The sequence below is a fragment of the Thermobia domestica genome, chromosome 12 (assembly GCF_964235325.1).
Source record: "Thermobia domestica chromosome 12, izTheDome1.hap1.1, whole genome shotgun sequence".
Taxonomy (NCBI): Eukaryota; Metazoa; Arthropoda; class Insecta; order Zygentoma; family Lepismatidae; genus Thermobia; species Thermobia domestica.
Window position 1 is genome coordinate 96,590,046 of NC_137465.1, and position 6,376 is coordinate 96,596,421.

Below are 6,376 nucleotides of genomic sequence, written 5' to 3' on the forward strand. Positions count from 1 at the left end.
ATCGGATACTACCAAACTATTATTTGTTACTTTCTCTTCAGAACTTCCTGCATGGTGTTAACTTAGTTTTGAAAGAGACCTGTGGAAACCAAGTGTCACAAATTTTGATCAGAAACCAGGAAAGTTCTATATCGACGGAATTACGGTGTTGTCGAAAAACTGATAGATTATCAAACAAAATGGTACATATTTGCTATCATAACGTTATTCCTAAATAACAATAGACATATTCTCAACTTTGATCTCCAGATGCTCTAAACGTTATAGACAACCTAACATTTCGAGCTTTAACAACATAACGTTCACAATATTGAAACTTAAATAACTCAATATAACTATGGCACTTCTAAGATTGTGAGATGACGAATAAAAATTCAATGAAAGCTTAAGTTTTAATTATTTGTTTATACCCATAGGTTGAAGGGGACAGGTGACTATTGAAGGTGAATGATTGTGAAAGAATTGGTAGAATTAGAATGCAGGAGAAAACAGGAAAACGTCATAAAATCGAATAACACGTTGTTTTCCACCATAAACTCACATGGACTAGCATCAATCCAGTGACTCTTCACATCAAAACTAAGCGCTTTAGCACTGACCCACTATACCTCCCTAATGGAAAACCTGCCTATTCTAAATGCGTTTTATTTAATTCTAAATGAATTTTTTATGAACCCATTTAGGTTCTATGCAACAATTTTAAAAATGGTAACTAACACATATATATATTACGTATATTAGTAGTAGGGCATTTTAAGTAACCCAAATTAATCTTTACTTTAAATTCGTGTGCTCTAGTGTCAGTTATGAGTTATGAGAAATCAATTGACACACTTCCACCCTAATTCAATTAACCAGGTTCCGTTCTATTTAATAAAGAAATTTAAGAACTTACATTATTGCCGTCCTTCTATCTACGCCGTAGGCGGATTAAACTAGAAGTATAGTCTATAGTATATATATATATATAGTGCTGCGACTTTGTTTTCTTTGCTAGGGGCTTATTAAGAGTATAGCATCTTCTTTAAATGGTCTTAATTTTAAAAGCTTTAGGACCACTGAAGTATAAAGTGGCAGTATTTGTATTTAGTATGTTGGTAGATAAATAAACAAGCAACTTTGCATTTGTATTTTCCTAGATGGAAACTGAAAGTTCCTTCAGTGTTTGTCATTGGAAGATGGTCGCTTGTTGCGTCTCCTCTCTCCCACCACCAAAAGCATCTCTTTATTAATTTCAAGACCCAAAGTGTCAGCCGAGTATTAAATGATGCCAATTAAGGCGTGTTGCGATGGAGAGCTCACTTGGATCATAAAGGCTTTTACCACATTATAAAGAGGTACTTTCTGTGATTAGCTCTTACAAGCTCTCTCTAACACACACACAAGCGACGCCCATTTCTTCCTTTGGCTGCAAGAACTTTCCACTTCATACACAGAAAAGCAGAGGAAAAGGTGATGCTGAAAACTACAGGACTGGAACCTGTGTAAGTATAATGTTTAGAAGGAACGGAAAATGTCAGTAATATTTTTGAAAACCAAGCATTGTGAAGAAAAAAGAAACGAGAAGAAGAAGACCTAGATGACTATTTTTACGTAACAGAAGCTGTAATAACTTTTTATTTTTACACTCAACAGAACTAAAAAAAAAAAGGTCATTTATACTTCCATAAAGATAGAACATATTGTGTTTGCTTAATTCTGGCTTTATGAGTAAGGCTGTAGCGCGCAGTCTGTCGGAAAATTCGGCACGTATGTCGTCAAATGCAGTTGACATTAGCACATCTAGTCACTGGTTTTGAGAAGTCATAGACTGAGATAGAAACTATCAATATACTCACAGATCGACCGTCCATAAAATTTTCCGTTGATGATCTTGACCAAGCCATAAGAAACACCGCAACCTAACCTAGTGAAATTAGTGAAAGGCGTCAGGTTCCCAGAATTCGATCATCTTATCTGATGAAATTCCGTGAAAGGAGTGAGGCGCGATCTGTGTTTCCTTGCTATCCCACAGAAAACTGATAACTTCTTGCCACCCATTGTCACGGACGAGAAGAAATGTATTATGTTTCGGGACGTACAGCGTCGCAAGACTGTGTTGTGTTCCTGAATAACCGCCATCCACGTCCAAAACAGTACTTCATCCAAACAACGTGTTTATAAATACGTATATGGTTACAGCTATCAAATAAACAAGTATTTACTAGTAAGTCTTGAATCATAATCGAAACATTAATGTTACCTTTTTCTGTGAACAACTAGACAAGCAGCATTGCAATCGAATGGCTATGCCTCGTCAAACACTACTATGACATTGCCGGGCCATACGCTGCTGTCATCACTCATCAAAGTATTTGGAAAGTTTTACCCCGCCCACTTTATTCTTCTTAGTCGGTCCTTACAAATCGACTATGTTGTTTAGCATGTGGCAGAAATCCATTGTACGGGAATATTTGATGAAGCGGTGGCTGTGAAAACTGCATTATAATAGTTACTCAAATCCATATGTAGGATTAATCTTATACCAGCAAGGTGAAAAGCGGTCATCGGTTTCGGTAACAACTATATAAAGTTCTAAATATGTTGTAGTTTGCATTGCTATCTCAACATATACGTAAAACAGGCTAATCTGCTATACGCACTCAATATATAAGTAGCAAGAAAGTAAAAATGTTCCAATAATATATTTCAGAAACATGTTTGCAAAACTAATTTAGGGTAAAGAATTAACGAAGCATTCACAGTCATAAAACGGAATGATTTATTTTGGATGTTGTAGAAAGCACAAGGGTTTAATTTTTAGTGAATCGTTTAACAGTTTTTCACCTTTTCACTGATGATAAATATCGTTAGGATTCCGTATTGACGGATATGAAAGCGAACCGATAGAGAGAAACGTTTTTATTCTATTATTTTTTTAAATGTAAACGATTCTGAATCTCAATCCAAAATATCATGACTTGGAAGTTGTTCCAATTTACTATTACTTCCAGCTTCAATGTTGATTTTCATACATTGAAAATAGAGAAAATGTATTGAGAAGCGTTATTTTTTTTTAAGTAGATCCAAGAGTCCAAGAGTACACCCCATATCCTCCATTAATCCTGTATTCAGACTGGAGAATTCAACTATTTACGATTTGAACGTATATCACCATAAAACAAAAAGAGTAACAAATAGCAAGAATCAGTCTTCCCAATGTATTCAGTGCCTCAAGAGAACATGTCATTAACACCAGCAATACTCTATCAAAACCGAAAGTAGTTGCAATTTATTAGTAGTTCCGGTTCCAATGTAGATTTTCATATGCTGAAAACGAACAGTAAAATGTATTGAGAATCGGTTTTCTTTGCGGTTGATTCACCAAACCAACAATAGACTCCATATCCTCCGTTAACACTCTATTCAAATCGGAAGTGGTAGAAGTCAGCCGTTTCAGCTTTCAACTTATATCACCATAGAACAAAAGCCATAAAAGATAGCAAGAAGCATTTTTTCAATCGATTTAGCGTCTCAAGAGAACATGCCATTAGCACCTGTGATACACTGTCTAAACCGAAATAGTTCCAATTTATCACTACTTCCGGTTTCAATAACGATTTCAATAGAGAGGAGATGGTAAGAGATACCGATAAGCAGTTTCTTCCAATCGATTGAACGTTCCAGAAATAAATTCCACCTCCTCCGTTAACCCTCTATTTAAACAATAAATGATACAAATCAACAATTTTCGGTTTCAACCCTCATCCCCATAGAGCATAAACGATAAAAACTACTGAAAAGTGGATTTTTGCAATCAATTTAACATCTCAAAAATAAATTTAATCTAACCCGTTAACTCTCTATTCAAATGAAAGTAGAAGAAATCAATCGTTTTCGGTTTTAACGTTGGACGCCATAGAACACAAACGGTAATATATAGTAAGAATAGATATTAATATATTTTTTTCTTTTGCAATTGATTCAATCTCAAGAGAACGTACCACCACCACAGCAACAGTGTACCAAAATCGGATGTAGTTGAAATTTATTAATACTTCCAGTTTCAATGCTTATTTTCATGTTGCAGAAACAATTAAGAGACAAAAAGCTGTTTTCTGACAGATTCTCGTTCCAGGAATAGGTTTTGTCTCTACTTCTATCTACTTGTTCCAACCAGAAGTAGTGAAAATTTATTTTTTAGTTACAATACTAACTGCATAACGAGTAAAACGAAAATAGGTAGCAACAAGCAGTTTTTCATATAGACTCATTACAGCATGAATATGTTCCACCTTTGATGTTTTCATCTATTGCAACTGGAAATGATAAACATCAATTAGCACTTCCAGTTTCAAATATTAATACTCTCTACAGAACAAAAATAGTAAAGAAAAGCGAATAATGGCTCTCAGATATGGATTCAGAAGGAACAGATTATGTCTTTGATCTTAACTCCCTATTGTAATCAGTAGTTATAGATTTTACTTCAGATTTGAGTATTTTGTTTGAAATGTTTTGAAGTCCACCGTAGCATCACACTGTGAAACTATCCTCATTTGTTGTATACATAATAGTTATTAATGAAAGGGATTGTCTTGGGTAGAAAAGAAATCAAACATCTGGGTAGGTAACAATTAGACGGCAATCGCAACGCCGGATTGTTGATGATCAGTTAGGGGAAATCCATTACATAAAGAGCAGTAGAACGGTAGAGCGCAGTGAACTGAGCAGTGAGCGTAAAATATACGACCTTTCTAATTTCCAAAGAGGGTTAGTTGTTGGTGCTTGACTGTATGGTGCGAGCGTGACAAAAATGCAAGTGTTTTGAGTGTGTCGCATTGAACACTCTCCAAAATTGATTATGATCTACAAGACTCGTGGCAAAACCCCATTAGTGAAGAAAAACAGTTATCTTAAGGAAATCCTCAGTGACAGATCCTGCCGAGGTTTAAACGAATTGTCACTCACAACCGTCGTGTGAAGGTGATGGAAGTGGCAGCCTTACTCAACAATAACAGTCGGCCGTGAGTTGCAGAATATAAACGCACGGGTCGGGTTGCATGGGCAAAACTGCTGATAAAGAATCATAACGATTTAGCACGACCTCAATGGTGCGGCGAACCTATAACCACGGCCTCTGAAAATGTGTATATGGTCGAATGAGTCGTAATTCATCTTACTTCAATGCGCAGGTCGTGTTTATGTTTGTCGGGCGACCAAAGAAGCATGATCCTCGTTCTCTCCACCCAACCATGAAAGATGACAGTCGCTCTGTTATAGTGTGGCCCGCAATATCCTAGTTTTAAGTGAGTCCTGTAACGAAGCTTACTGGTCACATCACTGATTATATAGCCATTTTAAAGGATTGTACATTATACGATCGAGGTGTTGTCTCCAGTTAATGACTAGTATAGGAAAATTAGGGTTGGAAAAAAATAAAAAAAAATTAACACATTCTATTTACTCCCTTGATACTCCATAGAAAAATCTCCAAAAATCCCACATGGGCAACCACCTGAAATGACGTCATCAATATGGCGGGCACGCAAACACGATTACTTACGCTTATGCAGTAATATCACAAAACTGAGATACAAATTTCGTTCTGGTGCCAAATTAAAGATAAAGCATTGTTTAAGTGATTTCAGCTTATATCGTTCTTATATGTTGCCGCCATTTATAATATGGCGGTTATTATCTTAAAAATGAATTTTCTCCGTTTCATTTTATTTGTTTTATAGTATGTAGATTATTATGAAACTATCAGGTATACGGAAAAACGTCATAAAGTAAACGTTATTGAGCAGAGCCTTATCTTTCTAAAGATACCAATATTACTTCTGTATCTTAACAATTAAGCGAACTAGTCCGTTTTCTGTAGCGCAAAATGTTAAATTTTCAGCACTTAGATTGCACTAAACATTTGAGAATATTTTTACAATTAAAGGCGGAAAAACGTTTGGAAAACCAATTTTAAAACATTTTTTAATCCGCTGAGACTATTGAGAAAATTGTTAAAAAATGCACACAGGAATCCACCTAAAATGACGTCATCAATATAGCGGCCATGCGAATACACTCATTTATGTTTATACGATAATATCTCATCACAAAACTAAGATAAGAACGTCGTTCTGGTGCGAAATTAAAGGTAAATGATTCATATGATCTCAGTTAATATCGTATTTATGTTTTACTGTCATTTTTAAATATACTGGGTATTATCTTAAAAATTAATTTACTCCGTTTCATTTTATGTGTTTCAAATGAGATTACTATGAAACTACCAGATACATACATACGAAATATTGTCAGTATTTTAAAGTAATGTTGATATAGCTAATTTACTTGGCTTTGTAATGGGAAAAAGTCTGTATTTTAGATTATGATATTA